This window comes from Canis lupus, chromosome 19 (genome assembly GCF_011100685.1).
Source record: "Canis lupus familiaris isolate Mischka breed German Shepherd chromosome 19, alternate assembly UU_Cfam_GSD_1.0, whole genome shotgun sequence".
Taxonomy (NCBI): domain Eukaryota; kingdom Metazoa; phylum Chordata; class Mammalia; order Carnivora; family Canidae; genus Canis; species Canis lupus.
Window position 1 is genome coordinate 5,637,330 of NC_049240.1, and position 26,937 is coordinate 5,664,266.

The following is a 26,937-nucleotide window of genomic DNA, read 5'->3' on the forward strand; positions in this document are numbered from 1 at the left end:
GCCCTGAAAAAAATCTACTATGCAAATAATCTCTTTATATAGGAAAAATAAATTTGGTATTGCCTTTAACTTCTGACACTGGAGAAAAACTGATTACAATACTTAGAAATTAATCAATGAATGCAATTAAAATACAAAATAAATGGTTAATTGTATTAATGCACATTCCTTTCTATAACCTGCAAATGTTCACAAAGTAGTGAAGGAATAAATTTTATCTCCCCAACTGATGAAATGTACTCACCACTTAGTTGTTCCCCTTGCTATAACCCCAAGGGCTTTTTATTTCTCTGACTGTAGGTGTTGGGAACTGATCAACCAGTATGAGAAACTCCTCCAGCTAAATGAAACATGTTTCATAAACCCTAAATTCTAGTACTGAGTTTCATCATAAACTTTATGATAAAAAACAAATAACAGTCACTGTGCCAAATCTATGTGTTTAAAAGTTACCAGTTTTGGAGACGTGCTTATCATTATCACATAACTTGAGTTACATAAAATATGACTCCAATCCTCTAACGAAACATTTCAAAATGTGGTATGCATTAGGCTCTCGCATTTCCCAAAGGTGATTAGAAGAATAGGGCTAGAAAAATGGCGTGCTTGGCAAATCTTGGAATTTCACACCCCCACTACCCATTTTTGCATTTAAGCTGATCATTTACCGGCAGCAGATGGGTAATAGGATGAAAGTTTTCAGTATGGTGTGGTGGGCATATATATTTCCAGACACAACATGAGAGAGTACAAAGCAGCGTTCTTAATGTGATTAACAAAGAGGCATGGAATCTGCTATCAATCTTCCTTGTTACTGTCATAGCACTTCCCAGGACTGTTAGAGAAACTTTACAATAGCTGAATGCATGTTACACATACAGATGGGGAAGTGCCTCCAGCAGTTTGGCAAATTTTACTAGGAGTCCATTTTTCGAATTTCTGCCTTCTGAGTCACCAGTTCACCCTATCTGAGTCTGACATTTTCATCTCAGAAGTTCTGCTACCTTAATGTTGACATGGCAAATAAAGACTTGGCTGTGTCATCATCCCATAACCACATTTGCTGATTTGAAAAATTTTATTATCCACAATATGCTTCACTGAGATTAACACTAAATTACAAGATAGAAGTTTAGTTTAATCAATTTGGAGGCATATGTTTCTCCCCTGTGGTCTAGTGAGACTCCTTTTTCAAGTTTATTTTTTCTAATTGCAGGAAGAAAATAAAGCATATTTCCATCATGAAAGTTTTTCATGAGCAATGTTCTAATTGATTTACTATTTCAGTAAAAAGTTGTGAACAATTCATATGAGCTACTATTTGCAATATCTTGTTAATTTTAAAGGGCAAAAAAATACAGGAGCACCATTCAAAGTAATGCCTGTGCTGAGGAGACGTTTGTTTGTTCATTTATTGTTTATTTTAATTCAGTCTTTACTCAAAAAACTCTTTGCTTTGTGTAGCTATTAATCTTTGGTTCCAATCAAAACTATAATATTATAGGGATGATTTTAATAGCTAAGATTTCCTGAAAAAAAGTCTTAGAATAATGTTGAATGGATTTTCTACAGATGTCAGCTATGGAGGGTTTTCCTTGGGCTTCTATTACTGCTGGATTAGGGTCCTATTTAACCTATCATGATAGCTAGTTCCAAATTGAAATAGAAAAAAGACAAGCTTAAGAGCCTGGATGGAGGGTCTGGTGTTCATTCAGAGATATGGAAAATGAAAAAAAAAAGGGGGGGAATGACAACCAAGATACATTTTTTTAGGTGAAAGAGAGAAGTTGAGGAACACCATTTTATTTAAGGTTAATCATAAAAATAGAGTAGAAGAATCAAATCATTTCAAAAGTGTATGGACGTTTTCGCTAGAGACTTGAAAATATTTGAAAGGGAAAATATTGAAACAGGGAAGTCCCAGTTCACTCAGCTGTGATGCAGAGATACTTGAGATTTGGTAGCTTGGATTGGTGGTGTAGCCAATCAACTTCTTTTTGTTTCTTTTCCACAGCACTGCTCAGAGATTAGGAAGAGGCTTGAGGGATTAAGTGGCAGTTATAACAGAAAGTCAAGACCGTGGAGATTCTAGAGTTAAGCAGAAGTATGGAAGGAGAGTAAGTCTCTGGGTTGCTGATAGATTGAGGACAAAATTCAGTTTATGAGAAAAATAAGAGATCTGAGGTTAAAAAGTAGAGCTCAGAGAAGGGAATTTCAGAAATCATGATCTTGAAAGAAGGAGAGATTAGAATAATGATGACTTCAAATGTATGACTTATTTATACCATAAATATTGTATCATTATTGAAATTCATAGACACCGAGAATTCAAGAAATTCTAGGAGTAGGTCATGAAGCCACCATATTTAAATAAAGTTGGATCTTTATTTTTAAATGCTATACATATTCACAAAGTTCCAGACCTACTTATCAAATATATTCTGGAATTCTGATTTCACTCAAAGCATATTTTAAGGGCACAAAATTATTCTCAGGCATCTTCTTCTTATTTAAGGCAAAAAACCAGCCTGAACCACTCCTTAATAGAGGAGAAAGTTTTCCCAAATTAGGAGACATTAAATATATGGAGATACTTTTCTTTTTACATAGGAAGGGACAAGTTCATACATTCCATATGCTTTTTTAAAAAGAATGAATTCATGTATTCCTTTAAATACATTTTTTAAAATATCTTGCCCCGTTCAAAAAATAGTTGGTTGTTATACTTAATTTTATTTTTATTAATAGCCATTTGTAAAGTAACTCACTTTCTCTTCAGTTTTATTTTCTTTTTGCTCTGACACTTTAATCCTATTGACATCTTTCAACACATAATGAAAAATAGCTCTGCCTTTTCCTGGTTTCCTCATTTCTGAGTACTATGGCAACGGATGCTAGTTGACTTAGTAAAACTTAAAAATGTCACATTGCTCTTCATTCTTTGATGAATGCACATTCATGAATACAGCTCAATGCAAAAGCAATTAAAGGCAGTCTTAAAAAGCACCATAACCAAAGTCACCCTCAGATGATATTCCCCAGGTGTTATATTTAGAGCAAAACATGGCAAGCCATTTCTGATATTAAAAAGCCAAGTCTTTTTGTCTCTGAGAATGATTAGCAATCACTCCTAGAAACATTTTTTATAAAACACAATGATTTCTGTAAATAAATGTTGATTCCAAATCACTGGATTCACTCAGAATATATTGTTTCCTCCAAAACTAATAGAACACATTAAAAACATATAATGAGGAAGAGACAAATAGATAAATTACTTAATACACATACAAATTTCAAGTTAAATCTAATGTCATTGGCACATAAAATACAAAACTTTTAAGTTATTTAATTTTAACAAGAAGATGCAATACAAAAAAAAAAAAAAATCAAGAATATTTGCTTGCTGGGACGCCTGGGTGGCTCAGTGGTTAAATTCTGCCATCAGCTCAGGGCATGACACCGGAGTCCCGGAATCGAGTCCCACATCAGGCTCCCTGCATGGAGCCTGCTTCACCCTCTGCCTGTGTCTCTGTCTCTCTCTCTCTCTGTATCTCTCATGAATAAATAAATAAAATCTTTAAAAGAAAATATTGGATATTTATTATTTTCAGATTTAAATAAAAAATAATTCATTACATTTATGAGTATATGCTTGGTCATTATCTATGTACATTTTCTGGTATTGCTCTAATTTTTAGTGATGATTCTATATTAAATAACATATGGGAGCTCATATTTGTGCAGGGTGCTATTAACAAATTATATTCATCTGCTATTACTTCATTTCTTCATTTCCATTCTAATTATCTCAATATCTGTGCTATGTATAAGTGGGATATTTTATTCTTTACATTTTACAGTTGGGGGAACCCAGATTTGAAAGCTTAACATTTGAAATTATGAAGTTATGAAGTGAGAAAAAAAAATATTACCTAGTCCTTCGACTTTATATTTGGGGGTCTTATTATCCTAGGTTATCTATGCGTCTACCTTAATTAAATACATCTTCTAAATAGTTAATATTCCTTTGAAAAATCGAGGCTGTTAAATAAGAATTTTTTACAGCAGCCATTGATGAAGACAATCAGTGAATACCAGCCATATCGTTGTGTGGCATGTTCCTGGGCTAGGCAGCACAGAGAAGTCTTTGAAGTCCATGGAAATGTCATATCTGAAAGAAGCAGAAGTGAAGTAATGATAAATATACCCAAGGATTTCCTCACAATTATTAATTAATTAATTCTAATTCACTGAAAGGCATAATAATGTACAATAAAGTTAAAGTTTAAAGGGAAAGCTCCATTTCTATATAAATAATGTGAATGCATCAAAGAATGCTATTCTATTTAAATCCAGCATTTAGAGTACCTACACTAGGGAGCTCAGAGAAAATTTCCTTCTAGCAATTCCCAGTGGCCCAAGGACAGACAAAAAGCTTAGAATGAGTCTATAACAGAAGCTAGAAACATGGAAATTAGTGCAGTTTTAAGAGGCAATCATTCTCTGCAGGAAAAGGTCATAAATGAGGCTCATATAAGTGAAGCTTAAAATAAATAGTTTGAACTTCCAAAAGGGATGCATCTTGGCCACACAGTCACACAAGGGACCTAGTGGGAAGCTCATTAAAGAGAGTGCCAAGACCTATTCTAGGAGCAGTCATAGTGAAGGGGTTAAGAGTGAGAAATCAGAAATAAGACAAATTGGGTTCAAAGCTCAGGTCTGCCAATTTGTACCACGTAAACTTAGTCAAATGTCTTAAACTCTTGTTTCCTACTCTCTCCCTATGTAAGTTAGGAATGAATAACAATCAATATCACGGGGGTATTGTGAACAATACATGTGTTAATTGAGTGAAAGCAAATAGATCATTTACTAGGCCTGATCAATAAAAAAAAAATTCTCAGGCTATGTGATTCTCAGGGGATAGTCAAGTTAGTAGAGCAGCTGGCAGCAGCTGGTATTCCTGACATTCCCTCAGCAATGCCTCACTTGTCTGCAAAGCAACACAGAAAACCACCTACTAGATTGCCTTGAATGCAGTCAAAAGGTATGTCGATATCAGAAAATATAAAGAGAAAAATAGATTTGAAGATAGAGAACTAAATATGAATGGCTAAAATAAATCATAAATGTTCAAAAAAAGCCTGAACCTTATAGGTATATAAAATACATGATAAGTCAGTTAGACAAAAATGCAAGAGACGAAGAGGTTCATCAGGAAATCTGGACTACGAATGGGCAAAACAATATAAAACTATTTTCAACTTTATCATGAACTAAAGGTAAACATTAAAATCACTATTAAAATCACAGTGATTTGCTCAGTGGGTTAAGCAACTGCCTTCAGCTCAGGTTATGATTCCAGGGTCCTGGGATCGAGCCCTGCATCAGGTTCCCTGATCAATGGGGAGCCTGTATCCCATCTCCCTCTGCTCCCCCTCCCAACTTGCGCTCTCTGTCTCAGTCACTCTCTCTCCAATAAATAAATAAAATCTTAAAAAAAAAAGAAAGCATTATTGATCATTGATCATTACAAATGGCAGACCTTTAAGACTAAGCCAGCAGAAAAGAGCATATAAGATGTTCTCACAGCTTGTTGGTAATCATGATGTGGAACTGAAATGAACTTTCTAAATGTAACAAGATAAAATAGATAAAAAATCCAAAAATGTGGGGATCCCTGGGTGGGTCAGTGGTTTAGTGCCTGCCTTCGGCCCAGGGCATGATCCTGGAGTCCCAGGATTGAGTCCCACATTGGGCTCCCTGCATGGAGCCTGCTTCTCCCTCTGCCTGTGTCTCTGCCTCTCTCTGCCTCTCTCTCTGTGTCTCTCATGAATAAATAAATAAAATCTTTAAAAAAAAATCCAAAAATGTGCCTACTCTTTTACCAGATACTCTGTTAAGATTTACAGTTAGAAAATTACCAGATATACAATGTTCTTTAGCATGTGTATAGTTTGGAAAGATGCAAACAAAATAAGAACACTTCACAGTAAGATTAATTAAATATATTGAAAAAATATGTAATTAACTATCTGTTAATCTTTAAAATAATAATGTAAATCTATATTTATTGGCAATGACAGCAATGCATGATTTGTATTAAATATGCAACATGGGCTACATAACTGTATGGTATCCCATTTAAAATAAAAAAACACAGAAAGAGAGAAATAAGGCAGAGAAATTGAAAAGAGAGAAGGAATAAGAGCAAGAAAAAGAAAAAAAAAAGAGGAAGCAGATAAATTGGCACCAAAACTGGACTGATGAGACACATGTGGTTTATATTGTCTTCATTATACGTTTCTTTGTTTTTGATACTTTTTGTGGGAACTTATATTTAATTAGAATAAAAGCATTTCCATTAAATAAAGATAAAAAATGTTTTGTCAATAGCCTTTCTGGATAAAATCATCTGGGTTAGAACACAGCAGTCCTACCCCAGACCGGAGAATCTCAATATGTTAGCTAAAAAGTAACAAAATAATATCCACTGTGTTTCATCTATGAGGCAGTGATCCTTTAAACCACAGAATAAAATGGTTCATCTTTCTGGAATGTCATTTTGCTCACAGACTTTAAGGAAAAATGACTTTTTGTGCTGTTAAAATGTTTTGCAATATAGGAGCATCTTGTCTCAAAAAATGTGTATGCTTCTGGGTTTTGCCGATGTGTTCATTAGTGGGGATTAAAATTAAAAAAAATGATGGATGGGTATTCTTTTTTGAAAATTCATATTCTTAGACACATTGATAATGAAAATGGAAGTAGTTTTAAAAGCTTGCTTTTTCACACACATGCAGGCTTACTTAGGTAAATGCGTATATAGGCCAGGTTTTTAAGTAGGTTTGAATGATCAGTTTTTCTCATGAGGAGATAATTAGAAACAAAATTGCAAATACATTTTTAAAAATTCGCTTAATATAAATGAAATCATGTTAATGGAAGAGAGCTCCAAAAATTACTACATTTAGTAGATTTTATTTTCAGAGCGAAGTCATTTTTGCAGCTAACGGTAGAAAATTAAGTTTGAGAGATGTGTAAAGATACATGAAGTTGACTCTGGGACAGACAGATTATTTGAGAGGCTTGGTTCGTTTACATGCTTAGAAAGTCTACAATTATGAGTCATCTCCATCCACAGAGAGAGCGTTTGGACACACATTTTCCTGGCATCAGAAAATACGTGGAGAGAGGAGTGGATCAGAGAGTATTTCCATGTGCCACTCACTTGTCAGCATACTTGTCCCTCTGACTCTTCCTCTTTAAAACCAAATATAAGAGTTTTTAGCCCTTGAAACCTACTATAAATATTTCAGCATACACGTGATACACTGATGATAATGTTGGGATCTAATATTTTAAGATCTTGCAAAAATCACATCTTTGTCATTAAAATTGACGGTGCATGTCCCCTGTGATTCTCCCAACTGTATCTCACCGAGGTAAGACTGCTGAGGTGTTTGTTGGACGATTTAGTAAGTATGCATTAAATAAATAAACTACTCTCCCCCATGCTCTATCTACTGCAAGCTCATCCCATTTCTCAACCTTGCTGCCTATCACCTTCCGCCTCCAGTAAAAGCTGGAAGACCCAATGTGCCCCATCTTTCTTACTGGCTCCATGTGGAATTTGAATAAGTTGGGCCCTTTAACTTGCCAGAATGTTATTTAACTAATTTATAATTGGGAATATTAAACTGTTTTTGCGAACCTGAGGAGTAGTATGGGGTTCTTTCAATGAAGTGTTGTTTTCAAAAAAAGTAAAAATAAAAATAAAAATAAAATAAAATAAATTAAATGTTGCTTTCTTGTTCTTTCGCATCTTGTTCCTTTCCACCTCACAGTGAGTACAGCCAGCAAAGTCACTTAATAAGTGTAAGCCCTAACCATTCTTGCAAATAGCAGATGCTATTCTCTCCCACATCCTTTGTTGCCTTTTCCCAGTCTTCTCGTTTCTCTACCACTTGACTCAAAAATCAGAAGATCTAACAATCTGTGAGTCTTTAGGCAAGCCATTTAAGGGTGCTAGGTATCTTGATCAGTGAAAGAGGATTGAGTAAGGCTAGATTACAGAGCTCTTAGAGTGACCATTCAATTAAGAAATGTACTTGCAAAAAAAATTTATTTTTTTATTTTTATTTTTTTGCAAAAAAAAAAGAAGTGTACTTGCAAATATAAATTGTAAAGGTCAGTATAGGTCGACAATAAAGCATTTCCTGTCTTTGCAGTTTCTTCTTATTCCATGACACCAGCATTATTTTTATAGACTTCTACATTTTTGTTGTGCAACACCTGGATATTAAAAGCTATTCAACATATCACCCATGTATGAGACTCCGGGATATGAGATTTCATTCCCAAGTCCTGAATGAAACAATGCCACCATAGTCTCTTCCTGGTTGTTCACTTTAGCAAGTTGCTTATTGAGAAGAATGATTTCACATGAAAAATGACTGGACTTTTATCAGTTATGCTTCCACACAGAATATTTAAAATGCAGTCCTTTAAAAAATGATGTCGGTTATTTATAACTTCCCGTATTCCTTTCGTCTTAATGGCAACACAATATATATGATATTTTATAACCCCTGTAATTTCCATTATCGGTCTGCAACTCTGCATTTCTTTCTTTGTTGACTCATATACTTGCAAATTATTTATTCATCCCAAGCAGCTGAAAGAAAAGAATAATGTCAAGGCTGAGCCTGAGGAAAAGTGACTCAGTAAAAGGTAATAAAAATCTCTCCTTCTTTTTCTCCCCACGTCGCAAAATAGTGTCGTAGAAAAGTTCTAGAATAACTTTTGAAAATACTGAGGGATGATTTCTGTGAATTAACAGTTCACTTTCTTTGCTACCTTGCTAATGTCAATTCCACTTCGTTTTCTATTCCAGGCAGTGTTTAGCTGTGTTGTAAATAAGCAGTTTTTATTTTTTAATCATTTTTGGACATTTCCCATGGAATATGGGGCTCTTCTCCTTTGGATTTGGATTTGTTTTTATAAATTTAGCATTTCACATGGATTTCTTTTGAGGAGAGCATAGCAGGAAATCTTTATTTTCAAGAATATTGTTTCTGTAAACTTCCGTAGCCTTTATCTTATTTTTTCTTCCTAAGACAACTGGTTTCATTGGATTATTTTCACTTACTAACTATGCTATCAGAGGTCACCATCCTCAAACTTACTTCCTTGAGAACTTTTCACTTTCACATCTTGTGTTTATAGGGCTATAACCGACTTTCTAAAATTATCTCATACTGTTACACTACCCAGTTACAGAGCATTCAAAGAATACCAGACCCAAGGATGGTTTCTGAGCACAAGGAACTCTAGCAGTAAGACTCTGTCTGCATAATGACATTGAACTGACTCTGGAACACAAATGAATTAGTCTAACTTGCTGTTTATTGTCTTCATAAAAGAGAGCTGTATATGTGCTATCAAAAGCATTAGCCCATGTTGGACAATTCTTAGCATTGAGATGACCTCTCTGCACAAAATTAACATAATTTTCCAGGCATGTATGTCATCTGAGAGTTAATACATGCATGCCTAAATCAAGTCCATTTTTTAATGTGTAACAAACTGCCGATACATAAATGAGCAGAACAATATAAAACACATAATTTTAGGACAGCAGTCACCTTCACAAGTACGAAAGGACACAGTATATGTCATGAGCTTTCTGGTAGTGGGAATCATAGAAATAAAGGCCTGAATGATGGTGAATTCACATGGAGTGTAAAAGTAATAAGTGCTATAGGGCAGCACAAAGACAAGGAAGACCACCAGATTCAGTCTAGCAGTTAGTAAGCATCTCCTCTGCAGAAGACACTCAACAAGAAAATAAAGTACACGTAAAGATAAAGAAAATAGTGCCTCTGTCCCTAAGAAACTTACAGGGAGATACAGAGGTGCATCGACACAATGGGCTGCATGTTGTACATGAAATCTCATGTAGAGGAACAAAACAAGTGCAATGAAAGCAGAGAGGGAAAACCATTAATTATGATCTAGAGAATTAGGAAAGCCTGGAGGAAGGTGCATGGATGAGATCCCCACCACCAGAGATAAAAGAGACACTCTTTTTATTATTTTTATCTATCTATCTATCTATCTATCTATCTATCTATCTATCTTTTATCATCTATCTATTTAGAGACAGTGGTGTGAACACAGGAATAAAACTGATGATATAGAGTGTTTAGGTAAGAATGATGAGAAATCATGAGTACTTCAGAAAACAGCACATGAATGACAGGAAGTTCATATCAGATTGTAAGGACATGGGAAGGTTTAATAAATTCAACAGTAATATATGAATTTCTGTACATAGTATGGATTCAAATTTTAGAACCATAAAAGTCAATGTCCAGAATAATATTTCAAAATTACCATTCTGGGGGATCCCTGGGTGGCTCAGCGGTTTAGCACCAGCCTTCGACCCAGGACGTGATCCTGGAGACCCAGGATTGAGTCCCACATCGGACTCCCTGCATGGAGCCTGCTTCTCCCTCTGCCTGTGTCTCTGCCTCTCTCTGTGTGTTTCTCATGAATAAATAAATAAAATCTTTTAAAAAATTACCATTCTGGGGATCCTATAGGTCAATTGAATGAGACCCTGTGGAAAAGGAATGAATTTAACAGACAATTGGAATAATCTAAATGAGAGATGATGACAACTTAAACAAGAAAGACAGCAGGTTATACTGCAGTTAAGGAATTGATTTATTAGCTGATTCCAAATGGAGAAAAAAGAGGAAAGGTTTAAATGGGACTCTAAAATTGCAAAGCCTAAGGACCATCATAGGCAATTAAGGATTCATGGGACATAGCAACAATGTATAGATACATGTAAGATAAGATATGATACATATCTTAACATATAGCATATATGTCATAAGATACATATAAGATAGATGATAGATAGATAGATGATAGACGACTTTGATATATATTGTTTGGGGTTACGGGGGGTTCCGTTGACTGCATAGGACTGGGTCGGTCTTGGCTGGGCTTACACATATATTTATGTTATCTGTCTGTGTCAGCCTGGGACATGCTGATCTAGTGTGGTCTCAGCTGGTTGCTCAGCTACACCTCAAGGTTTCCTCACATACACAAGTCTCGTAGTCTTCCAGTGAGCAAGATCTGTTCTCTTCACATATAACAATTTACAGAAGCAAAATGAAGGGAAAACATGGGCAAGCACTCTTTCAAATCCCTGCTTGAATCAAATTTGCTGTTATCCCAGTGTTCAAAGCAAGTCACATGGCCAAGGATAGAATTCTCTTGAGAACATATTACCAATGGGCATAGTAATTGATTAGGCTCATTGGTGAAATCAAGTGGCTGTCCTCTTTTAGAACATGAGAAGCATATTCTCAATTAGGTTCTTAATCAAAGAAATTAAATTTTCTTAGTCACTGTATTTATGAAAATCTATTCTATCCTCATGTAGTTAGAAAATTTGGCTAGCTGTCATATAATACTGGGTTGAAAATCATATTTAAAAGAAATAAAAAATCGTATTTTAGTCAATAGGGTTCAATATTGTTTAATATTATTGGGGTTCAATATTGTTCAGGGTTCAATATTATTATTGAGAAGTTCAATGTCAATCTATAACCTTAAGAAAAATTTCAATAGTTTTTTGTTTTGTTTTTACTTTACACCACTAAATCATCACTAAATCTATATAACAAAGGGGTGGCCAACTAAAAGAAATAAAAGCTCAAATGAATTAGCTTTTGGGGAGTGGGATTGAGAAATACAATGAATATATTTTCATTATAGCCTTTTAGTAGTTGATTAATGAATGAATGAATGAATGAATGAATGAATGAATTTCATGAGCCTGTATAGAGTATTTTTTGGTGTGAGAGTTGCCAAATTTTTCTGGGCCTGGACTTGTGTAGAAATTTTATAAAGAAAGAGCTCCCCATGCAAAAGTAAATTTTAGCCTGGACTCTGATTTCAGTGTCATGTATACTGAAATATCTGATTCTGAATTAATAAACTGGTGTTTGTACACGAATGCACGGATTATAGCTGTTATCCAAGGAAAATACTTCTTTTAAGATAGTAAAAATAGAACCTTTTCTTTTATCTGAGGAGTATATGGGAAGAAAATACATGACTGGAAATTTAAATGTATCATTTAAAGAAACAAAGTTTGGTTTCAAAGTCTCATTTAACTAGAGGATAAAACTTTTAAGTATAGTGTGATGGGAATATGCCCAAGTAAATCACTGTGCTTTGACGGAGCGAAGATTATCACTTAAAGTAAACCTGTTTCTCCTTCTGTATGAAATAGACATTACAACAAGTGATAAGTAAGCCAACAACACAGTCATGAAGCGAGGATAAAAATGTTTAGTGATTCTGCACTTTATGAGAATGTATTAACAACTTCAAGTGTATCAGCCCCACGGTTTCCTTCGGTCCCCCACAAACACACAAAGAAGACTTCAATCTCAGTAAGCACAGGAACAGAAGAACAAGTTCATGACTAATCAACTAAACTCCATTGTCCATATACCCATTCTAAATTCTCACATAGACATTTGGAATAGAAAGAGTGATTTCTCTGTCCACCTTCACCCATTTCCAATCACACAGTGAGCCCCAGACCCCCGGGTGCATATATGTATCCAAGTATTAAAAAATACTTTTGGGACACCTTGGGTGGCTCAGTGGTTGAGCGTCTCTACCTCTGGCTCAGGGCGTGATCCCCCAGTCCGGGCATCGGATACCTTGCAGGGAGCCTGCTTCTCCCTCTGCCTGTGTCTCTGCCTTTCTCTCTCTGTCTCTGGCGAATGAATAAATAAAATCTTAATAAAAAAATACTACTTCTGATCTCTCTCATCTTTAATATCCATATTCAGTATTCCAAATTATTCAAATTGATCTTATACAAATTCTTAAGATAGCCAGTGATCATCAACAAAGAACACTTTGGCAATTTGTTGTTGCCTAGTTACACAAAAAGAAACTTAAAGCAATGGGACTGACTGCACTATTTTGCAACGTGTCTGCTACCCTGTGATTTCCTGTGAAAGCAATGTAAAGAACCATGAATATTTGTTTCCTCAGTGAAGTGTTTAATGAGATCCTTACTCCTGTGAGTTACAGTGGATGCTTGAATTCAACTAACATACTATTATTTGTACTGAGAGGAGATAAAAGATAATCTCTATTGCTGTATGCAATTCTGTATACATTCAAGGCAGAATTGAAAATGTTCTTCTTTCATTGCAAAAATGTTGAAAGATGGCATTCATAAGAACTCAGGTTGATAGTCACCCAAAATCATGTCTGAGTATATATGAAAATGAGAAACCCATAACTTCTGTTAATGAAATTGAAAGAATCAAGAGGAAACAGGACTCATTTGAGTTGACAATTATTCATGGATGTGGAATATATATAAGAGAAAGTAGTTCATTATCTAGTCACATGAACTGAGCAGAGGTAAGAAGTAACAGATAACCCAGGACACCTCTCCAACCATCAAAATTCAAATAATAAACACATAAAGTTTAATATAAAATATAAAACAAAGTGGGAAATTGTGGTAAATTTAAGTTTTACTTCGGAGATCAGAGTAATACACATATCTCAATTCAGCTTAAAATACATCTGAACTTGATGTGAATTAAAGTTTCAACAATGAGTTTGCTGGGAATTTTTTGTTTTTGTCTTGTTACATAAATGGTCATGAAGTATAAGAAAAATATCATTAAATCATCATGTAAAGGGTCTCCTCAAAATCCTTGATCTCTTGTGTATTTATCATCTTGGATATAATCACAGTTGTTGGATATTTCAAGTTCTGGATACTTTAAAATGCTCAAGATCTGATGATATACTTACTGTTTAATCTCACCTTATTTCTAAATGGACTTATATAAGAGTTGACCAAGGAGAACCATGATAAGACAGGGCTTAATAGTTTCAGGTAAATTTGTGCTTGGTTGCCCTTCTTAGTCTAATGGCAAAAATGCCCAGATTTTCTCTCCAACAACTAGGTAAAATTATTTTAAAAGTTGATGAGAGTGGATGAGGGAGCAACCATTATGCTGTGTTGCCTGGCTTTGTGAATGTGTGTGCATGAGTATGTGGGGGGAGATTGTCACATGAGAACAGAAGATCAAAACTGAGTTATTGTCATATATTCTTATTCTAAAAGTGGGGCATATTTGCACCATAAGTAGGAAGATAGATAGATGATAGATAGATAGATAGATAGATAGATAGATAGATAGATAATAGATAGACAGATGATAGATGATAGTAGATGATAGATGATAGATGATAGATAATAGATGATAGATAGATAGATAGATATAGATAGATAGATAGATAGATAGATAGATAGATAGATAGATGATAGATAGATAGATGATAGGTAGATAGATTGATAGATGATAGATAGATGACAGTTGATAGATAGATAGACGATAAATGATAGACCAGATAGATGATAGATAAATGGATAATAGATAGATAGATGATAGATATAGATGATAGATGATAGGTGATAAATGGTAGATAGATAGATAGATGATAGATGATCAATAAATAGATGATAGATAGATAGATGATAGACAGATAGATTGATAGATGATAGATAATAGATAGATGATAGATAGGTAGATAGATTGATAGATGATAGATGATAGATGAGGATAAATGATAGATGATCGATAAATAGATGATAGATAGATAATAGGTAGATAATGATAGATGATAGATAGATAGATGATAGATAAATGATAATCTCAAAAATGAATGCATGTGACTTAATTTAAAATGCACACATTGTTCTTACTGTTCTAATTGCACCACAGACCTGACCAGTGAATGCTTGGTCTACACGGGGATTTAGAGGCCAGTACAGCTCAAGAACCATTTTGCACTGGTCCTTTTGTCACTAGCACAGAGAAATAACCCTGATGGCAAGTGACTAACCAGAGTAGAAACTGCAGTTTCATCCCCGAGGGATACCATCACATTGCACAGTTGGAGCCTGGCGTCAATTAGTTTGATGCGCAGATATATCGTATATGACCCTGTTTTGAAAGAAAAAGAAAAATGTCTTGTGGTCTGATACGATAATGGGAGTGCAGTAATGAAGATTATTAAGTGGGAAGTGGCAGAAACAACACACAAGGAATACTCAAAAGTTCTGATTGATACTCTAAAGTACTAGTTTTTAATCATTTAAAACTAATCATTTAAAACTATTTACAAATATGTCCAAATGGGGCCCATCTCTGAGAATGCCACCTTACATTTCTGTTAGAAATTCCCAACTCTCTTCTCTCTTCTTCATACACTTAAATCAAAAGTCTGTGAGCTGGGATCCCTGGATGGCTCAGTGGTTTAGTGCCTGCCTTCGGCCCAGGGCCTGGTCCTAGAGTCTCCAGATCGAGTCCTACATCAGGCTCCCTGCATGGAGCCTACTTCTCTCTCGGCCTCTCTCTCTCTCTCTCTCTCTCTATCTATCTATCTCTGTGTGTCTCTCATGAATTCATGAATAAATAAATAAAATCTTTAAAAAAAAAGTCTGTGAGCTGTGTGAACTACAAAACATCTATGTTCACATAGAGTTCAATGAAAGAAGAGGAATTTTGCCAATTCCCCTACGCTTGAACAACTTAAGGTCAAAGGAAAAAAGCTAAAGTTTAGGGACAGATTTATATGAGATTATTTTATTAAAAAGAAGACAGACTAATACAAACCTCTCATTGTTTATTCTTTCAGACTTGATGACACCCACCTTCCTTCATTTCCTTACAACAGTCTCCAGCTTTATTTGGTTTTTATCTATTCTAGCTTTTCCAAAGTTGAATCCTGACAATCCTTAAAATGATTAAATTGTGGTTCAAATGTAGCGGGTGGGGGGTGGGGGGGGTTCTCATGTGTATATGGATGCATCTTCTTCTTTACCTAGATTTACTTGACATTTTCAATGGGTTATAGACAGATGGGGGTTTTAAAATATTAAATTATGTGTTTCTGTTGTATCGGGGGGATATTTTCACCAAGACATTTCTTTAAGGAGAAAGAACAAGCAAGACCATATCAGAGGGGGAGAATCTACTAACCCAGGCCATTAAAGAGTATATTAATGACTTATCAGAAACTGGAAACTTCTTTATCTAGCAGTCTTAGGATTTATCATCATTCTCCAGGAGTCATTAATTAAGTTTTATATACAGAAAATATAAAATTGATAACACAAGAATCTGTTGAAAGCTAGTTAAAATTTGTTCTAAGAAATGCTTTTTTCTCTCTCTCTCTCTTGCTCACAAAATATATTTCTCCTGCCTTAGTTGACTCAAGTTTAGCAAATGAAAACTTAATGGAGAGCAGGAGACGCAATATGTCTTCACAATAGCAGTGTTTACAGAACAAATTGATCCATTTTTGCAGCTGGAAATAAGAGTTCAGAGAGATTCTAAATGTCAAGAAACTTACAAAGTAAAGGCAGTTTTATAAATTCAGGGTTTTTTTCTGCATATTAAGTAATCTCATAATTTTTCTCATTTTTCTAATTCTTTTCTAGTCTACATATTTCTAAATACCCCAATAGGCCAATTAAAAATATATTAAGATATGCACAGAGAACAATCTGACATAATATTAAATAATAGCTAATTAAATCTGACATAAATTCTAATTATTAGATAGGTTTTTTTTGTAGCCTTCATAATTAGGATTATATCCAAATAACTCCAAAAATAATTCGATCATAAGCATATTTTAGACTAATTACACTGTTTGGAAACCATAAGCCAGTGGACTCAAATGAACAATGCTATTATTATAAAATTGTCAATGTAAGCTATTGACCATATATTAAGTATAGTAAATAGACTTAAGATAATGTAACAACTAACATGGTTGCCTAGAGTAGCTTAGATGTTATGATCTCTCAGTTCAAGCATGATTATGCCACAGAGAATAGAGGCTGCCAAGAAAGTCTGCCTTTATACCCGTCCTTACGTCTTGCTCGTCTGACCTGAAGAGAACGCATCCATCTAATGTTCACAGACTATTTCCTGACTACGCTTTAGACTCCATCTCCTCCTGATTCTCCATAATGGTGTCATCTAGATTTTCCTGCCCTTCCATGTCTCCATCTCTACCCACATACTGCCCTCAGCAAATAAACATTCTTAGGTTAACTTCCTCGCAAAAAATTACAACAACAAACACAGAAATATCTCTGCAGTCTAGAAATGTCACTCTAGTTACAGGCCTGTCTCTTTCCCTTCTTTCTCAGGCAAAGTTTTCCAAAGTGGAGTTCATATTCTGTGATTCACAAAAGAGGCAATCCATCATGAGCTTGGACAATAATAAGCCCTGAAGTCAGTGTGGGCTAGAATTTTTCTTCCTATATAACACTGGGCAAGTTGTTTAAGCTGACTTTGAAAGTTTCTATCTCTACAAAAGGAGATAACATGGGCTCTATATGGATAGGTGAAGACTAAATTATTTAAATTATGTAAGGAATTTAGCCTACACAAGTGACAGCTTTTGTATTGTCCAGTTATTTCTTCTTTATCTTTTCCCACATCTTGTATCCATGCCTCATTGTGCTATAAATCAGACTTTCACCATTTATCACCTAGATCACTCAACAACCTCCTACTTTGTATTATAGCCTACCAAGCAACTTGTTCTAACCCATCTTGACACCCAACTACTGGTGTTTATTATTTTTAAAAGAAACTGTCCCCTATGACTGCCTGGTGGACACTTTCAAAGGATTCCTATTACCAAGCAGTGGTCCAAAAAGTCTTCTGTAATCATTTGTATCAGAATTACAAAAAAAAAAAAAAAATTAAAAAAAAAATTACCTGGGACATTTGCTAAAAATGACTATCTCAAAGCTTTACCTATTGAATCAGGATCTTTAGGAAATTATTACGTAATATAATTTAATGTTACATATTGTATTGGATTCCCATTTTCTTTGCATTAAACATAAGGCCCATTATTATTGGCTGCTACTGTCCTTGCATATGATTTTACACCCTACTGAGCTTCTGCTGAAGTCTCCCTAACACGAAACATTGTATGATATTGTAGTGCCTTTGTATATAAATCTCCAGAAACCTGGAATATTTCCACCTACATTTAATTAATTTTTCAAGATTCCTGCTTCAAGAACTTTTCATTGACCATAAACTCCCATCTCTCTTTTTTCTTTTTTCTCTCTTTTTCTGCCCCTTTAGGAGTTTAACGCCCTTACTGCTGCTTATGTTCACATCTATCATGATATATACCTCATTTTAACAACTTTTGCATCATATTGTAATTTCCTTTAAGAAAGTTAGAAAGAAGAGACTTTTATGTCTACATCCTCAGCATCTAGCATACTGTATTATTTATAATAAGGACTGTGCATTGGTTTTGTCTCTCTGTCATCACCTAGCTACTTATCTATCCATCTACTGATGTGATTGTCTTGCAATTATTTATTTGTATAGTTCTTTATATGTTCCTGGATTTATTATAGTAAGCATCAATTAGCTCATATAATTACATAAAATTGTGTATAATAAATTTATAAGCTATGTAAAAGGGAATAAGCAAAGAAGGTTAGACTTCATTGAAGATGATGTGTATCCAAACCTATCAAAATGACTTATATACCTACATTATGATTTGTTCTTTACACAATAGACATTGTCCATAAGAAAATCAATATTATCAAATTGCTTCAGTAAGAATTCTCCTGGACCAGGGCACCTGGTGGCTAAGTGGTTGAATGTTATGATCCCAGGGTTCTGAGATCGAGTCCCACATCAGGGTCCCCACAGGGAGCCTGCTTCTCTCTCTGCCTACATCTCTGCCTCTCTCTCTCTCTCTGTATCTCTCATGAATAAATAGAATCCTTAAAAAAATAGTAACTCTCCTAGAGCTCAAAAATACTGAAATTAATAAAAAATAGAATCTTCAATAACATTGTTGATAATAGAACCCCAGCTATTCTATATTGTACAGCAGTTAGATGGAGCTATCTGACTGAGTTCTGTTTGATATACTATGGAAAGAAGTAAGATTTATCTGATCTAGACATGGCCTCTAAGATCCCTGTGATATCTTATGCCTCTTCTCCTTCCTCTTCTTTAGTCCAGATGGGGAACATTCAGTGGGGGATCCTGAGAACCTCATAGTGAGGAAGCCACTAGAATGACCCCAGTTTCTCACTTACCAGACATAAGGCTGCCCAACTAGACTGAGACGGAAGGCATAATGCATACAGAGATTTTTTGCTGAGCTGGTGCAATGTAATAATATATTTTATTTATTTATTTATTTTTAAATTCAATTTGCCAACACATATACTTTAAATGCATGGAAGATTTCATGAACTATTTTTATAGTAATCATTTTTCAATATTATGTCTCTTATCTTGGCTTTTGATAAATATTAAATTGCCATGAGGTTTTGGGTGCTCCTTCAGTTTAAATAAAAGCATGAATTAATTTAATATATTTCTCTTAACTAAAGCCACAAGAAAAAAAAAAGTGTTTTTTTTTTTCTCTCTCCAGTAGAGTGGAGGTAAAAAACTTCCCATATATGAAGATGAAGCACCTGTTTAGACTAATTTAAGAACAGAATTTCAGGAATATTTTCCCTATCCTTTAAAGCTTGTAGCATTAATCTTTCTGCTAATTGTGATTTCAACTGTATCTTTGGTGTAAACTCTGAAACGCCCTGAGGATATAGAGTGACGTTAAGTACAAGTGTAGCTAGTAATTGGTGAAAATCAGTTTTCTCTACTACTAGCAATCCTAATGGATTTACAGGCATTTAAATAATGGGTAGAAACCCTGGAAACAGCAATATCTTTATGTTAGTTTCATCTAACATTAAGTTTTATGAGTTGACTTCTGTGTTTTGAGGGTACTGGTAACTTAAAACAAATACAGAAGCACAGTTCCCAAATAGCCAGTGTGAATGCCTACAAATGAAGAATGAAATCCCTGATAGATTATCCTTTTTAGAATTAGTGATTGGGTTCAATATAGGTACAGACTAAATTCAATATTCTTCTTCAAAACATTTTCACCACAACCATCACCCCTTCCACCAAAGTCAAGGTGTCATTCATTCACAGTTCTGATTTTCTCATGACATTTTGAGTACTTCCTCTCACAGCTCTAACCCGGAGTGTGTCATAGGAAATTCTCTCCAGTGTTTTCCTCTTATTCTCCTTCTCCTATAAAAGCTAAGGAAGGGTGGAGGCATGCAAAAACAACAAAACTTGTGGGAAACAAAACAAAATAAAACAGAACTTATGGGGAAACGAATGCTAATAAATAATCGCTACGTTCTGAGTAAAGAATTGGATCAGTTTTTCAGTTCATTCTACATAAGTCCCAGTGATCCTCAGATTTAAATAATTCCACTGCAAGGAATGATATTGATTCACAATACACAGTGCAAGTTTACATGATGGGACCTGAGATTCTATTATCTTCTTCATTTATCAAAATGGAAAAAAATAACTGTAGCTTTTTTTTTTTTTTTTACTTAAAAAAAATTCTATTGCTTCAATTCCTTTAGTGAGCTATATGTAAGTTGTGTATATAAAGTCCAGGAAGTACTTTCCATAGACCTCCCCTAGAAAGCAGACTTTTTATCTTAGTCTCATTGCCCTTGCCTACGGGAATAAAAGCATAGGTACAAGCCATTGTACCCCTTGGACATTTTAAGTACCATGTGTGGCCATTATCTTACCAATCTTTCTCTCATTTGCATGCATCTTGGCCTCCATTTCATTAAGCTGTCAGTGTCAGGCTGAAAGGAACTTTTCCTTATCTGAGCTGATAGATAGCAGTGAAGCTTGTTCCCTAGTGTCTACATCTTTCAGTGAAAAAGCAAGATTGGGAAACAGATTTATAACAATACATGGATGCACTGAATTAGAAAAGACAGTTTCAGAGCAATGACATGCTTTTTTTCCCCTCTGATGCACACTCCACCGAGATATGTCAAATACACTGTATTAAAGCTTTACAAGTTTTGAAAGCTTTCTCTACCTCTTTCTTTTGTTGTTTTTGTGGCTGTTGTTCTTTTTCACTTTTCCATGTTTTGTTTGTATTTCCTCTGAATAAGGAACACCCTTTCTAGATTGCCGTGTTGGGAAGAGGATTATAAGTGATAGTCTCTCCTCTTACATTCTATGCCTAATTGTTAAAACAGGAGCAGCACCTATTTCTTAAAGGAAAAGTTTATAAATAAATAAATAAATAAATAAATAAATAAATAAATAATAAATAATCTGTCACATCAGCAGAGCAGCCCACATCCATCAATGAAGGACAAAGCTCTCTCAGTTTATCATAAAGGGCCACTGCTAGAATAAAAATGCTTTGAAAAAAAAATCATTCCCCAAATGAACTTTTTCAGTTGCTTGGAGGATATGAAAATAAGTACAGTAGCTTTATGTTACATTGTTAGTTTTTACAGCCAGATTAATGCAATAACGTGACTCAGTGACTCATGACACATTGTAACTAGTATTATCTGAGCTCACAAGTTCTGTCCAAGCATCAGGGTTATTTGAGTTTTATATATAATGACACAATACATGGTGTGTTCTCAGGTTTTACTTACCAGGTATGAAATTTCCCTAAGCAAGATCAAACTAGGTAATAAATTTCCATTTGGCGTCTATGAATTTTCTTGAGCCCAACAGTCACCCTAATATGTGGACTGTTTCTCAATAATTACATGGAAGGACAGTGGAAGGACTAATAACATGGAAAGACTAATAACATGGGAAGACTAATAACATGGGAAGACTTGTAGTCTGTTTTGGTAGAGCACTACCCAACTGAAAGGCAGCATGGTTAAAACATTCCAGTAGCTACTGGGTTGATAATGGCCTTTGCGTAATATCCATTATAGACATGGTTCATGTGGAAAAACTGAAACATTGTTGTGAAGTTTCCCCCATCCGACTTCCCCACTGTCCCCTGTACTCCTCACTCTGAAACATTAGAAGTCCACAGTGGTCCCAGAATGTGGTGCTAGGAACACACCAGTGAGCTACAGAGAGCTTACCTTACCTTTACGAACCTTGTCGTCGTCTAATTTGGGATGCAAAATCTATGAGGGTTATTACAAAATAATGGGATATGATAATGATATATACAGATGGATATGTTGATATATATGAAAATGATAGCTCATTGTGTGTTGGAGTTTCTGGGAAGCTTTCCTGGAAAGGATGATACATAATCATATCACTAGGTGATGATCAAGGATTAGGAAAGTGAAGTGGTATCCCGAAAAAGAGCCAAAAACATGACCGAAACTCAAATCTAACATGACTGTTCTCTAAGTGTACTAAGAAAATGACAATGTTTCTGCATTTATTCATCATAATACCCCGATATAGTAAGAATTCTTATTGTTTACAGGTAAGGAAACCAAGGCTCAGAGACATAAGCAGATTATCCATGATCTCCACAGTGAATAAGTAGATTATCCATCTGATGCATATCTTTATCCTTCGTTGGATTATAATTTCTAGAAACAAGGGAACCACCATAAACAGTATGCACACAACTTTTGATTGTCAAATTAATTAATGCATGAATGATTCCAATGTCATTCATTTATTGCTATATTATGCTTTTATTTTAGTAGGCAGAAAAAACAGTTTATATAAAAGCCTGGAGGCTAGGTAAAGCATGATTGATGCTTTTAGAGATCTAAAAGTGCTTCAGCTTAACCAAAACTTTTATTTCCTATTTAAAAATTCCCAAATGTAATACAACACATCTTTCCCTCTTAAATTTTATCTACAGAGCAGGGAAGACAGAAGCCTGTTACGTATTATTCAATATCTCCCTGCAAATGTGATTTAAAAGTAAAAAGTTAGTTTTGGGCTTCAGGGGAGACATTTACTCGATGTGTGATCATGGAGAAATAAAAATATGAAAGTTTTCATATTTTATGAAAGTATTTTATGAAAAATGCCATAAAATATCTCTCCTCCAGCTTATTGTAAGATTTAAATTGAATCACCTCTGTATGGTCTCTATCACAGTACTTGCCAATACTGAGCATCAGTGGATGCTAGTATCCTTTCTCTTGCCCGACTTTTGAATTGAAAAAATCAAAATTACTATTACTTTTCTTGAGTTGCTACTATTTTGTTATGTCAACCTGAAAATCCGGTTTCTCCAACCTATATGTCATCACTGATATAAAGTCTAAATTTGTATACAAATACATCATGTAGAGTTGCTTCTTTTATACCATGTAAAATTTAACTTTAATATTGATTTATAGTTATGTGATTTATTTGAAGAGAAGCTCCAATTTTAGCTTACATTTCTTTGGAAAACAAAGGATACAAATTACAAACTACACAGCCTCTATCTACCATTTATTCACCAACTAACACATGTCATGCCTAATTGGTATAGAACACTGTACCAGATGCCCCCAAACATAAATCTCTCAGTACACTTATAATCTAGTAGGGGTGTGTAATACTAGGGTATTGAAGAGAATTGATATTGATATCAATAATTGATATTTGATATCACTGAAAATAAATGATAAGGGAAGGAAGGGAAAATATTTTGGAATTTAGAATTACATAATTTAAACACTAATACATTGTGGTTGATTTGAAAGAATAAGGAATTAAATATGACAGAGGTTTTACACCTGAGAATAGGAAAAATGGTGGAATCATTAATGTAGAGAGGGAACTGAGAAGATGAGCAGTTTTAGGGAGGATGCTGAGCTTAGTTCTGTGCATATTGGACTATCCATATGAGATAAATAATATCAATTGTACAACCAGCCTATCTGGAATTTAATCTAGAAATACAAATTTTAATGTTGTTTGAAAATGGTTAAGTGCTAAATAAAAGTCCCATAGGAGAAATAGATAATTTATATATATATATATATATATATATCAATAATAAATAAGTTGACAGATTTTAAAAACTAAAGATAGAACCCAAACTGGAGGAATATTTGTACTTTGAAGAAGCCTAAGGAGAAGCCAGCAAAAGAGAGAGGAGTAAAAAGAAAAGAAAGAAAGAAGAAGGAGGAAAGGAAGGAAGGATCAGAAAGAAAATATTGTTATTATAGTTAATTAAAGACTAGAGAATTCTAAGAAGCTAAAAAGTAAAAAAGCACCATTGGACTTGGCAACATATTTTTTAGTCATTATACAGTACTCAATACTACTTACCTCATACGGTTTGAATTATTAACCATATCAATATGACAGAGATTTAGTGATGTTTGCAAATAGCAAAAAGTAAATAATCATCTTTATTAGAGGCTTTTAAATATATATTTTCTAAGTAGAGGGGATTATTACATCCTACTTACTTTCATTAACCTAACTTCCAGGAACTTTAGGAAAACCTCGAGGAGAAGGATATTTCACGTACATAAAATAATAACTTTGTCAGTGTGAATCGACTGGTGTTTTTATATGAATTTATTATGAATTGAATCCTATTTGTATGACAGTTTTTCCAACTTGATATCTTAAGATAGAAAAAAAAGAGTAATAAGATAGCTCAAAATCAGGAAAAACAGTTAAAATTATAGTATTAGTCATTGTGAAAACAAGTCACTTGAACATTTAATACACCTCCTCATAGCTAACCAGGCATCCAATGTAAGCTTTTTTTTTTTTTTTTTTCCTGTTGTTGCTGTAAAGACTCAAGGTTTATATAAATTTGGGCAATTATTAAAATTATTTCATTCTACTCTGTTGCTTCAGTTGCTTGGGAGGATTTTTTTTCTCATGATACTTAAGTTTTACAAATATTACAAAAGGAAAACAAAACAACCAAATCTTCCAAAAGAGTCCCCCAAACATGGTTTCTTTCAGGAAGTTATTGCTTTTAACTTGTTACACTGTGTAATCAACACTTGCGGGATAGGTCAGATAAGCAGTTTAGAGAAATACATCTTTTAGCTAAGCATTTTGTAAAATTAAGTTATTTGAACTATAATCCTTTGGTTTATTAGGAATATATTTTCAGTTGTACTTGTTCCCAGGTAATTAGAATTATTTAAGAATAACTCCAGAAAAAAAACAAAACAAAACTCCAGTAAATGTTGGCAAACTTGGTGTTGACTCAAGGTACATAAATAAGTGATATCTTTATTTTTTTATTTTTTATTTTTATTTACTTATTTATTTATATTTTGATTGATATTTTTAAAATGAAGAAATGTACCATCACTATTGGGGATATTTAATTATGCCATGCAAATGTCAGAAACAATATGCAAGTATTCACATACATAGATTCACGTACATTTATTCCCTATAGCCTATATAAGTCAAAAGTAGCAATGGTTGCAATGGTTTAAATGAAGAAATAAACACATTATCTTTCACCTTTGATTTAGCATCATTGAGAAATAGAACATGACTGTTTTATGAAGAATGTATCAAGAGAGAAAGTTCCCATTCTTTTTTGTTTTCTGTCTAAGTTCACCCAAGTGAACAGATGTTCTAGAGCCTGGACCAATTATATCACCACCCAGATTCAAGTATTGCTCAAGAGATGCAGTGAGTGAGGTAGAGAGCAGTAGGCAATAACGTCGGGGGCTAGGGTGTTATTGGCTATTCTCATGAGTTCGTATTCTAATTTTGAAGGAAAATGGTTGGAACGTTTCCAATAATACAATGTTGTAATATTTTCTTTTTATTCCTACTAACTGTTCTATGGAGAATATGTCAAGAAAGAAAGACTGGAACAAGAAGATCAACAAGGATACTGTGTTGTGACATGGGAAAGAAAGACGTTACATGGAATAAGGTAGTAATGGTATTCTAGGTAACAGGATTAACTATATGTTTTGGAAATTGCATAATGAAACTGATAAATCTTTGGGGATGCAGGGGAAGGGATGATCAATACTAAGAGAAATTTCAAGGACGAAAAGTGTTCTGTATTCCTTGTATTCCTAGGCTACTCTTCTGGTCTCGGGATTAAAGATTACCCTGGACTCCAAAGAGAAACAGTCACAGTGATTTAAAGTTTTGCTTTTAATTTAGAAATGTCTCAGTTCAATTCTTAACTCTACCACTTCTTAGACTTGCAACTCTTTATTTATTCATTCAACACTTGTTCGGGAAACGGATGTCTGTTGACGTGTTAGGTATTGGAGAGACAAAGGTGAACAAGGCAGCTATAACCTCTAATTGTAGAGGAGAGGCAGGCAAATGCCAACTAAACAGATAGAGAGACAAAATAATTAGAAACGATAGATAAATGCTACCCATGAAATAAGTAGAAATAAAGGGGACTGGCTTTAGACGATATGGTATCCACAAGAATCCTCTCAGATGAAGTGACATCTATGCTGGGATCCCACCGTTGGGAGGAAACAAATTAAACAGAGGTTGAGATAAGAATATTCGAGGGTTAGAATGACATACAAAAAGCTGTCTGACTTGAATTTCTCCATCTATTAAAGGGGGATGATGGTAAGCTTTATACAAACATTTTTGAGAATTAAGTGAAAGCCTAGGCAAGACTAAGTATACTTCTAGAGGCATAGTAAACATTAAATACAGGCTATAAAACTCTCCTAATCACTAGAATTGTTAAAATGGGAAGTTAGTATTGCATTAGTGCTATGGGCAATGGTTTAATTTTAGTTGTGAAGCCCACGTCATTTATGCATGAGCTTTATAATTTCAGGCAAATTGCTCGTTAAGGTCATAGAATCTCAGATTCCTCTTCTGAAAAATGGGATCAGTCCTGGGAGGTCAGCTTCCCAAGCAGGGAAGACAAGGGCAGAGACAATCTTGAGGGACAGAAGAAAATAATCAGTACAGGGTCATTGCCTCAGGTTTATAGATGAGGACACTATGATAAGAGATTTCATATAATTACTGA